At 51.2% G+C, this 12,072-nt stretch overlaps 1 pseudogene; it reads right to left on the minus strand.

Moving 5' to 3' along the window:
* LOC101579426 overlaps nucleotides 1-8,280 on the minus strand; it is a 9,441-nt pseudogene extending 1,161 nt beyond the window's left edge.
* Between the last annotated feature and the right edge of the window lie 3,792 nt (nucleotides 8,281-12,072).

Genomic DNA, 12,072 nt, shown 5'->3' on the forward strand with positions numbered 1-12,072 from the left:
CACGCTGACTTACTGGGATCTTGACACCATGATTGTAGTGCTTGCCACTGCACTCCTCCACTTGTGGGAAGACAGGCTAAAACGTGTTGTTTTTTAAATAAAATACTGAATTCTCTCCTGGCAGCACAGGTGGTGCCCACGTGGGGTCTGAAGGTGCCTCTTCCTGTGTAAGGCGAGGTGGTCCGACCTGGCAAAGGCCCGCGGGCACTTGCCGCACTGGAAGGGGCGGTGCCCCGTGTGCGTGCGGTAGTGCCTGGTCAGGTCATCCGCGCGGGCGAACTTCCACTCACAGCCGACCCAGTCACAGAGGTACGGTTTCTCACCTGTGTGGGTTCGCAGGTGTGCCTTGAGATGAGAGCTCTTGGTAAAGATTTTGCCGCAGTCGGCGTGACCACAAGTGTGGATGGCCGGCCTTTTCTGAGACCTCAACCTGCGTCTCCTCTTTGGCTTGGGCTCCTCCGGTGGACAGGCAGCGGGGGGCACGAGCTCTAGACCTTGACAGTCACTCGGTGGGACCTGCGGCTGCACCTGGTCGGGCAGGAAGGGTGGGTGGTCGGGTTCCGGCTGGGGATGGAAGCCCGGGGGAGGCGGCAAGGCAGGGTGACAGTCCCTGGGGCTCAGCGGTTCCTCTGGACCCAGAGGGAAGTCGTGCGCGCTGCCGGGCTGGTGCCCGTTGTCGAGCGGCGGTGCAGCGCCCAGGTGGGCCTCCAGGGGCCCGGCCGAGGTGCAGGAGGACGCGGCGTCCGGCGCGGTCCTGGCGCACGGGCACGGCGACCCGCCGCTGTAGGGCGCCTCTACCACCAGGTGGCTGCCGTCTGGGCTGCCTTTGCTCACACGGATGCCCGCAGGGCTCACGCACTCGCCGTCCGGGGCGCTCGGCGACGCCTGCGTGCCCGTCAGCCCTTCACCTGCTGGTGGCGGAAAGTACGCCGGGTCCCACTCGGGCCGCAGGAGCTCGGCCACGAAGCCGCCTGCGGGACTCACGTCGGTGACAGCCGCAGGGTTGAAGGGCGCCAACTCCCAGCAGTACAGCAGGCAGCCGGGGTCCAAGCCCGGGTCGCCCCCGACCCAGATGGGGCAGCTGAAGCCGCAGGTGGAGGACGCGCTGGCCGGGCCGCCGCTCGACGGGGAGGACGAGGGCGAGGCAGAGGCCGAGGAGAAGCCGGTGGCGGCCACGGGCTCCTGGTGCAGCAGCGAGCTGGAGAGAATGCACTCCAGGTCCAGGAGGTCGCCGAGCCCCTCCGGCTCTCTCCAGGGTTGGTGGGCTGCGCTGCTCCCATCATACGACGCACCCATGTCCCCGTCCAGGTCTGGGGCCATAGTAGCCGCCGGCGGATCGTAGGGGTGGCCGAGAAGCCCTGGGTTAAGTCGCTTCATGTGGGACGCTCCTCGTGCCAGCGGCTATTGCGGGCACCTGCTGGACGTAGTCTCTTCTCCCTTCCCGTCGGGCCGGATGCAGACGTGGAGAAGGCCCGGAGCAGCGCGTCCCTGCCAGCCAGGTCAGAAGCGCCTCAAGACAGTGGGGCCCAGAAGATCCTCGGGAGCCCGAAGCGGCCGGGGTACTCAAAGTCCAAAAGTAACAAAGAAATTTAAAAAAAAAATCACAGAACCGGAGTCAAAACCCTCAAACCCCTAAATGCCTAAGATCCTTCTCTGGATTAAATATAAACTGGAGACATCTCTTCTAAAAAAAGTTCCTTTGTATGCCAAAGTTCTTAAAAAGGTTGTAAACTCTGATAAAAATAGACAATCAGCAGGGCAAGTAAGTAGTCCGCAGTGCAGGCTGCGCTCTTTTCCACTCAGCAATGTCCTTGCGTGCGCTGAAGCTGGGACCAGGTGGCTGGCGCAGAACCTTGAGCTGGACTGGGCGGAGACGCCGGGCGTGGGGTGGAGAGGGATGGGGGATGGGGAGGGCTGCGTTGGTGGGGGCCAGAGGGGCGGGGAGGAGCACTCGGTGGTTCTGGGTCACCACCTCTGCCCCCGGGTGAGCTTGCAGCTGCGCTCCCCTCTCCAGCGGGGAAACTATGTTTTCTATTTTGCTCTTTATTTGTGTATATAACAGGTAATATAGTGCATGTAAATATTAAATTGTTTCTCATGAGTGGAAACCACCCAATATTTGATCTTGTGTTTCTGAATATGCTCAAAAATTATATCCTTTTACCAAGGAAGCCTCAAATTTATCTCTTTATGGCAGTATAGTGATCCATTTGTCATGGTTTGGGGCTTTTGCAAGAAGAACGATATAATATGGGACACATTTTATATGACTTTATAAGGAATCACCCAAGAATCACATACAAGAAGTGCAAAATCTGCCCCTACACTAAACACTAAAGAATCCAGCTAAGGGCCTTGAACCTAATATCCTGCATGAGTCCAGCTAAAAATCTGGAGCCCACAACAGTGCCTCGCACGTGTCCAACTGGAGGCCTAGAGCATCTAATACCACATACAGGCCCGCTTCGTGGATTTGCACTGGGAAGGTCCAAAGGTCAGGGGCAGAAGCTACAAAGTGCATATGAGCAGGATGAAGGATCTGAACTGGAGCCCGGAAGCAATGCTCAAGGTAAGCCCCAGAGGTTCCCCCAAAGGTACCACGGCCCTCCTCAGCAGCAGTGAGGTCCTGAGCCCCTCCAGCCATGAGGAAAGCCGAGTTCCCATCAGGAAAGCCAACGTGACAGCCATCTCCCTGAGGGAGAGCAGTGCACCATCTGTTGATTGAAGGAGACGCACTTTCCAGGATCTAGCTATTCAATTGTGCTGCTTTAAGCATGGCTAGGTATGCACAGACCCCGATAATGGCAGGATTTGAACTCTTTGGAAAGATACCCACGAGGGGGATAGTTGGGTCAAATGGAATTTCTAGTTTTAGGGTTTTTTTGTGGTTTCCAAAGTGGTGGTGCTGTTCTACTTTCCCAACAGCAAGGTAGTGGATTTTTTCCCCATAGGCTGGCCAGCATTTGTTATTATTAGCTTTTTTTTTTTTTTATGGTAGCCATTGTTTTCTGGGATAAGATGGTATCTGAGTGTAGGTTTAATTTCTGCTTCTGTGATGGCCAGCAATGGTGAACATTTTTTCATGCATTTATTGGAACATTTGTACTTCTTTTGAGAAGAATCTATTTATTTTGGTTGCCCGTGTTTAGTCCAAATCTTTTGTTTAGGTTGGGCAGATAGCTCAGCAGCGTAAGTACCTGCCGACAAGCGCAAGGTCCCAAGTTTGATCCCCAGTACAAAAACGAATAAAATTATTTCAGGGGGACTGATTTTGGAGTTCTCTGTACAGTCTTGCTGTTGGTTCTCTCACCATGGAATGGTCAGTAGAGATTTCCTTTCCCGTTCTGTGCATTGTGTCTTCTCTCTGTTGGTTGTTTGCAGCACAGCAGCTTTGTAATTCGCTGGAATCTCGCTTGTTGATTCTCAGTATGGTGCTACTGGGCTTTGTTCAGAAAGTGCTTGGCTAGGCCTGGGTTTTCATGAGTTGTACATATTTTATCTTCCAAAAGATTATTTCTGCTTTAACATTTAGGTCTTTGCTGCATTTTGATTTTATTTATTTATATTTATTTATTTGTATTTTAGGGAAAGGTCTACAGGGTGCTCAGGGTCTCACTACTAGATCAGACTCACAGTGATCCGCCTGTTTACAGCCTCCCAAGAGCTGGGATTACAGGTGCACACTACCACACACAGTCTCAGCTGCCATCTCAGTGTGCCCCGGGGGTGGGGCCGGCACAGCAGGCCCAGGGATCAAACCCCTAGCCCCCGTGCTTGCTTGCAGGCGCTTTAATGCACTGAGCTATTTGGCTGGCCCTAAATCTTATTTATTTATTTATTTATTTATTTATTTATTTTAGTGTAGTACATGGTCTAGACTCACTCTTCTGCATGTGGACAGCCAATCTTCCTGCACCATTTTATTAAAGAGACCCTCTTCCCTCCAGTGGAACTTCCAGCTTCTTGGTCAGAGATCCAGTAGTTCTGTGTGCCCAGGTTTATTTCTGCTTCTTCTCTTCTGCTCCGCAGGCCTGGTTTTTTTTTTGGAGTGGGTCAGCATGCCGTTTTAATCACTGTAGCTTTAGAGTATAACTTCCAGTCTGGGATTGTGATGCCACCTTCTTCGCTTTTGTTCCCTAAGATTATTTTTTCCCAGCCTGGGTCTGTGTCTGTTCAGATTCCATATAATTTTTAAGATGGTTTTCTCTAGCGCTGTGAGAAATGATGCTGGTATTTTAATGGAGATTATGTTAAATCTGTATATCCATTTTGGAAATACATCCATTTTGATTATGTTGGTTCCGCCTAACCAGGAACAGGAGATATTTTTCCATCATGTGCTATCCTGAATCTTTGATTTCTATTTTTCAGTCTTGGGTATTTTTCAGTGCTGAGGCCTTTTGCTTCCTTGGTTAGTTCATACCTGAGTGTTTACTTTTGATACTACTATGAATGAGACTGGTTTACTGATTGTTTTCAGTAAACCAGTTAGTGTATAGGAATGTCATTGATCGTACGTGCTTATTCTGTATCCTGCTAGACTGCTAAATTTCATCATGAAATCTAGGACTCTTTCCTTTGTGCGGTTCCTGTAACTAAGGAATCATGTCTCCTGGAATAATGCTATTTTACCTTTGTCCTTCCTACCTGAAGCCCTTTTAGTCCTCCTCTGGCCTGATCACTCTGCTTCTATTTCCAGGACTGTGCTGAACAGGAGCGGTGGCTGAGGTGAGCACCCTGGTCTGGCTCCTGACTTTCCAGGGAAGGCTTTCGGCTTCTCCCCACTTGCTGTGGTGTTGGCAGAGTCGGTCACACGTGGCTTTTATCACGTTGAGGCAGTGACCTTCTGTACCTCTTTGGCTTAGGGTCTGTGCTGTGAGTTGATGTTTTTTGTCAAAGACATGTTTTGTGGCTACTGAAATGCTCACGTGATTCTTGTCCTTGCTTCCCCTTCTGTGGAGCATTTCATTTATTGACTCACTCAGTTGAGGTTTTTTTATTTAATTTTTTGTATTTTCAGTACAAGGCCTGCAGGGTCTCACTGCACAGATTGAACTCATAGTGATCCTCCTATTTTCAGCCTCCCAAGCACAGGCATTACAGGTGCGCTCCACCTCGTCCAGTCTCAGTCGCTGTCTCATTGCGCCCTGGAAGAGACCCCGGCACAGCACCCTGGGGATTGAACCCCAGTTCTGAGCCTGCCATCTGCTGAGTTATCTGGCTGGTCCTCACACAGCTGGGTTCTGACTTTGACCAAATATGTGACTGAGTCAGGTTTGACCCAGCCTGGCCCATTCACCTTCTCCTCCTACCAGCCCAACTTGTCACAGTCTGTGACATTCACAATTGCAAAGTCTATGCAAAGTCCCACTCTGCAAAGACCTTGTGTCATGATGGGAATTTTTCAGTGCGTGGAAGAGGTGAGGTCAAAAGATATTCATTACTTTGTGTCTGTTGCTTGTTGAGAAAAATGGAGTTGCTGGAGTGTTTCAGGATGCTGAGCTTTTCCTAAAATGAGTATGACATCACAGCAAAACCCACTAGTTTGTATAACTTATGAGGTAATATATCATTTAAAACCATAACAGTAATACATAGAAAACCCCTGGAATATAGCAATGTTATACAGCTGTAGAAATTTAGTAAGACTCATCAAACTGTAGAATGAATCTCTCTCCCTTTCTTCTCTCTCTCTCTCTCTCTCTCTCTCTCTCTCTCTCTCTCTCTCTCTTTTTCTTTCATGTTACTGGACACAGGTTCTATGGCCTTTGCACTGTCTTTTCCAACCTTTTTCACTTTTTTTTTTTTTTTTGAGCCAGTTACTGAGTTGCCCAGTTTGGGATTAAATTTGCAATCCTCTTTCCTGCCTCAGCCACCCACTGTGCTGGTGTGTTGGTTCCTTTTTTTTTTTCCCCCACTGCTAGAACAATGTACCTGACTCCCAAAGTTAAAGGAGGAAAGACTCATTTAACTCACAGTCTGTGGAGATTTCAGTCCATAATCAGCTGGCTCCCAGGCAGGGTGGCACAAGGCAGAGGGCAGAAGTTCAAGGTGACAGAAGACAGCAAAAGCAATCAGAGCTGAAGCGGGGAAACAAGCCTGTCCTCCTCCCTTATGTTGTCTGCCGGCTACACCCCGACCTCCAGGGCCATCTCAGTGCCCTCCTCTTTTATAGGATGAGGATATTGACAAAGTGCGCCCCCCCCCTTCTGAGTGCTTCCTGAAATTTCTCAAGTTGGAATAATGTGTCAGCCATTACAGCTAGGATGACAAGTGTGCATCACCATGCCAGGCTATAATACAATATCATTGTATTATTATACAATCAGGCCAGGCATGGTGGTGCCTGATATAATCCCAGCTACTCGGCAGACTAAGGCAAGGGGATCATAGTTCACGTCTATCCCGGATAATTTAGCCAGATTCCATCTCAAAATAAAAAGAGCTGGGGCGCTACCTCAGTGTGGGGCCCTAGGTTCCATCCCTAGTACTAGAAGAAAGAAGGCCAGAGTGGTGACACACACCCATAACCCCAGCACTAGAAAGGCTGAGGCAGGAGGATGGCTGCAAGTGAGTTCAAGGCCAGTGAGATCTATTCTTTAAAATAAATAAACATATATATATATACACACACACTAAAACTGTTTAAAAAGGAATACAGTAGTCCCTCGCTATTTCACGGGTTGGCTTTAGCAGACTCGCTGTTTTGTGTGTTTTCAAAAAATATTAATCTGAATTATTTATGGTGGATTTTTTGCTAATTCCCTGGATTTTGCAGTACCATACAGAATATGTATGTCATTAAAATTATGTAGGTTTCTGAGTTTAGGAAATGTCTAAGAACATTAGAAGTGTTTTTCAAAGTGTGGGAAAGGTTTATACGAGTGTGGGAAGGGTTTTTAAAGCCTTAGAATATAAATAAATACTTCAATAAATGTACTGTTGCTACTTGGCTGGTTTTCACTTCTGGCAGAGGTGCCTGGAGTGTAACCCCCGAGCTAGGTGAGGGGCCACTGCATTGAGAAGCGCTGCTGGGGAGAAATGCAAGCAAAAGCTTTCAGGCTTTGTGGATTACCGAGGCTCACAGAGACTCGGTGGCTTCAGGGGGTTCTTGGAAGGACTTCCAACGGGTTATCTCTCTCTGCATGCGCTGCATAGACAGACGAGCTACAGCGGCGCTGTCCACCACGAAGGTAATTTTAAGTTGCCCATGAGGTATGTTAAAGACATAAGCGAGCTGTGTGTGATGGCACATGCCTGCAACCCCAGCCCCCCATGGGCCCGCAGGCAGGGTCCTCAATACTGGTGACTGCATGCCACGTCATCCCTGCCCCGTTACACTGGGGTCAGTCGGAGTGGCCAGCATCGGCCTGCAGGAGCGATGGTGCCGCACCTCCTGGGTTGGCTCATGGAAGACCACAGAGCCACTTGTCATGCTCAGGCTAGCCGTCTCTCTCCCGCGTGCCTCCCACTGGGAGAAGGAGCTGTGAGGAAACACACGGGAAGCCTGAGGGAGACCTGGGGCTGCAGAACGGAAGTCTCCGGCCAGCAGTCAGCGAGAAGCTGAGGCCGGGCAGCGCCTGTGTGAAGGAGCTTCGACATGACTGCTCTGCAGGCGGCCCTCCCTGAGTCAGGCTTAGGAGACCTTGGCCAGAAGCACGCAGCGTGGACAGCACAGCGCCCGTCAGGTGACAGCTCCGCCCTCCTCCTGGCCCTCCCCCTCCTCCTCCTCCATCTTTGTGCTGGATCTCAGCACCTGATGCCCACACGGCCTTCCGCGGACTGCACACCCACCTCTCCTCCCTCACATGCGGTGGCAACCTTCCCCTCCCGTCTCCCCACTGGGTGCGCTAGACAAAGGCCTGCAAGGTGACTCACTGCAGCTTCCTCCTCTGGGGCAGACAGAGGGACCTGGGGTAGTAGGGCAGAAGGAAGTGTCCCAGGCCCTTCTGGACTCTGGGTGGCTCCAGGTGTCAGAGAAACCTGTGGCACTTCGGACTCGTGTCCTCTGTGCTGGATGGAGGCCGCTGGACCAGGCGGGCTGGGGACACTGCAGCTCGGATGTGCTGTCCAGCTCCTTTATAAAGCCAGGTAAACTGACCCTCCATTACCAGAAAGCCACATTCATGGGGGACTCAGGGCTCCTCATGGATCTCCACTGCAAATGCAAGGAGGCCTGTGCAATGCCTGCTTACGTGAGACATAGCAGATGTCATTCTTGGCTATGGTCGCCACCTCCCTCCTCTGCAGTGGATCTCTCAGCGTGCTCCCCCCATCCATCTGAAACTGCTCTCTCTGAGCAACGACCCCCCTCCCCTCCCTAAAGTTAGAACTTGACAGTTGTGAACACCGCGATTAAGACGCGGATAATAGCCAGGTGTGGTGGCTCATGCCTGTAACTCCAGCCTTAGAAGGCTGAGCCAGGACGATCATTTCAAGTTCGGGACCAGCCTGGGCTACAGAGTAAGCTCAAGGACCGCCTGCACTGCACACTGAGACCTGTCTGAAAGACCAAAAAAAAAAAAGGCCCAGATAATACAGAGGAAAAACCACAGAACCCCACCCCACCCCAGGTTTGCCCAGGTTTCTGCTGTCTTCTGCTTCCATGGGCATCACCTTGTTTTGGTGTCCCTGGGGTTTCTCAGGGGCAGGACAGCCTACACTCGTGTGTGTGGGCCACAGTCCTCTTCACCACCTTCCAGACCTGCCCTCCGGGCAGGCAGGGGATGAGGCAGTGTGGAGCTGGAGCTGGATGCCTCAGGGCAAGGCAGGCCCCCCACTCCGCCCCTGTGGGAGGATCCTGCAGACTTGAGTGGGAGGCTGGGAGTCTCTGCCGCCCTGCTGCCCTGGGCTTCACCCCTGGGAGGAAGGGGACAGTGCAGCTGGCAGGCTGGGTGGTCCTTCTTCTTGGGAGGAGAGCTGGGACAGGTGATAGGACCACCTCCTCACTGGCAGGCTTTATCCTGAATTTGAACTCTGGCTTGTGGGCCTAGTGCCTCAGGAGCAAAAACGTGGCCATGCCGTGGTCACCACTTCCTGAGCCTTAGGGCTTTGCGGTGACAGTTGGTGGGTCAGTCCGGGTCAAGACACCTAGGACTATGGTCTTCCTGTGCCTGGGGAGGGGCTCAGGGGGAGGATTAGGAGAAAGTGCACTGGGGTGGAGCCACCGGGGTGGAGCCACAGGTGCTGCAAGATCTGTTTTAGAGTTGGCCACTTTGGGGGTTGTGGTTGAAGAACTTGCTGTTAGGTTTCAGATGTCAGAGGAGAGGGTGGGAGGACGGCAGGATCTGCCACCTGATGCCTGGGCCCCCAGGAGAAGCAGACCTGACCCACAGCTAACTTGCAAACATCCACCTGCGGGCTTTGCTAGATTTTTCTCAGAATCATCTGAGGCGCACGTCTCGCTACACAGATGTGCCCACGTTCTGCCTGGGGATGAACGTCTTCCCATCCCAAAGTCAGGAATCTTAGTAATTCCTTGGGATCCAACGAGATATTCTCAGGTTTGAGGTCTCCACGCATAAAATCCTGCCCGCGGCAGGGCTGCACCAGTCCTGCGATCTGGAGGATAATTTCTCCACCTTCTCCTCTGTGAGCATGAAGGAGGCCTCTAGGTGTGTGGCCTCAGGTCTCGCTGCTCTCACGTTCTTGTGTAAGGCAGAGTTTGTCTTGGGTTCCAATGATTTCTAGCAATTTGGATGTCTGGGGGTGCTGTAGCTCCCCTAATAGCCCTGCCTTACCCACAGTGTAGGTAGGTTTCAGTTTTTCCTTTTGAAGTACCTTAATTGGCACTGATGTCCCAGTGGCAAGATGTTCTCCCGGCAGGACCTCAGGAAGGCCACCGTGAGCGGTGGTACCCAGCGCTCGCTACTACTCAGTGAGGCTCTCTATGGGAGCCGGCTTCATTGTGCTTAATGACGGAGCATTCTGCAGCTGTCTGTGGGGCCTCGGGGTGATTCTACTGTGCTGCGTTCACCAGCCGGACTGCCCCTCGGTGGAGCAAACCTCGACGACCTTTAAAACACCAAACCAATCCCAACAAACACACGGTGCTCAAATCCCAGGCCACCAACAGGAGGTCTCCAGAACAAAGCCTACGCACCAGCCCCGGCCTAGATAGCGTGCAGCTTACCCTGCTGTGACCTCACTGGGAGAACTCCTCCGTATGAGGCCGGAAGATGGACTAGCCCAGACACAGTGGGCTAGACCTCACTCCTGGGCCTCCAGGACCTGTTGTCTTTAGTAAAAGAAGATGATGTTTCTTGATGGTGTGGATTATAGAGATTGATACTTAGCTTTTTAGAAGTGAAGGCTGCTGGATGCTGCTGAAGTCTCTTTTGTTTCTGGTTTGAAAAGGTAGTAACTTCTGCTTTTAGAGATCTTGTTATATCTGCAGCCAACATAGCCAATTCTTATTTCTTTAATTAAAGTGATGTTAAAACTTTGCTGATAAAATAGTGTAGTATTCTTTTTTTTTTTTTTTTCTTTCAGTACAGGGTCTTGCTATGCAGCTCAGACGCACAGTGATCCTCCTGTCTCAGCCTCCCCAGTTTTGGGGCCAGCATGGTGTGCCTGGGGTTTCAGAGCTGGCACTGTATGCGGTACCACGGATTGAACTCGGGACCTTATGTTTGCCAGGAAGGGGCTTATGCCACTGAGCTATCTCCCCAGCACATGTTCTTTTTATAAAACACACTAAGGCATAGTAATGCTTGTGAAGCTGACAAGAAAATACCTGTCATTTATAATTTCCAACAAAAGATCATCATTAAATTTCTCCTTAAAACCTTGGAGGGCACAAGGAAATGGGTTTAGATATGCTGTATTGAATGAAAAATCAAAGCAAAAAGAACAAAACCCTTCTCAACTGTGAATTCTGTATCCAGCAAAACTGTCCTTGAAAAATGAGTGAGAACTTCAGACATTCCCAGCTATAAGCAGCGAGGGTAGAGTAGGCTCCCCTGGGTAAAGGGGACCTTCAGGTTGAAGTGAAGGGCTGTTAGGCAGGAGCTCAAACCTGTATGAAGAAATAACTCCAATGAAGGCAAGTACACGAATACTCAGGGAAGTCAGGACTGGTTCTGCTTTCTCTATGCTGTAGAGATTCATGTATGAAAACAGTAAAACCCAGCATGACTGTACAGAGTGGCGGGCGGGGATGAGGCTATAAAGCCAGGCCTGCTGTTGGGCCAGGCACTAGCACGAGCCTCGTAACCCTCCGGCGGCAGAACACAGTCTGTGAAGATGTCCTGCAGTGCCTTAGGGACCACGGCCTCTCTCCCAGGCAGGGAGTGGCTCAGGGAAAGGCAGTCCTGCTGGGGATCTGCCCCTCTGCGGCTCTGTCTGCAGGTCTAGTGTCCTGAGTCATCTCCATGGGGACAGCCAGGCCCAGCAGCAGCCTGAGGTGGAGTCAGCTCTGGCACCCGTCCTGGAGCCAGCCCTAGGACCTGCTCCAGAACTGGAGTCCACTGTCACCCCCTGCAGAATCAGGCCCATCAGTAGAGCCTTCCTGGCCTATGCTCAGGGCCATCAAGTACTGGATGGACTACAGCAGTGTCCCCTCTCGGTGGCCACGCTAATGGTTATGGGGAGTGCTGGCCAGCGCAGGGCTGGGCAGGGCCAGGCTTCTACGAGGTGCTTGTCCTCTAGGCCTACCACTTTTCCTGGTGCCCAGACCACCAGTGGCCAATGCAGATAGGGAGTGACCGTCCCCTGTCTGGGGATGGGGAGGGGCTGTGGGCAGCAGGAGAGGAAGGTGAGGCAGGAGAGCAAATAAGTAAAAGATAGGTAGAAAGGAGACAAGGAAATCAGTGAGAAATTGCTCTTTTTGCCAGAGTTACCCAAGACGATCAGATGAGCGTTCCTTTGGTTAAATTTAGGCTCCTTCGCTTCTAGACATGTAGCCCTCAGATTTTTAAAGAAATGTTAAAGGTCATAAACTGACTTAAGAAAACAAAGAATACAATAAAAGAACAGGGTGACAGAATAAATAATGTTTTCTGGGATGAGGGAAAGGAGAAAGAAAAAAAGAAAAAAAAGAAGAAAGCGAAAAATACATATGTATATATACAG

The sequence above is a fragment of the Octodon degus genome, unplaced genomic scaffold (genome assembly GCF_000260255.1).
Source record: "Octodon degus isolate 3935 unplaced genomic scaffold, OctDeg1.0 scaffold00043, whole genome shotgun sequence".
Taxonomy (NCBI): domain Eukaryota; kingdom Metazoa; phylum Chordata; class Mammalia; order Rodentia; family Octodontidae; genus Octodon; species Octodon degus.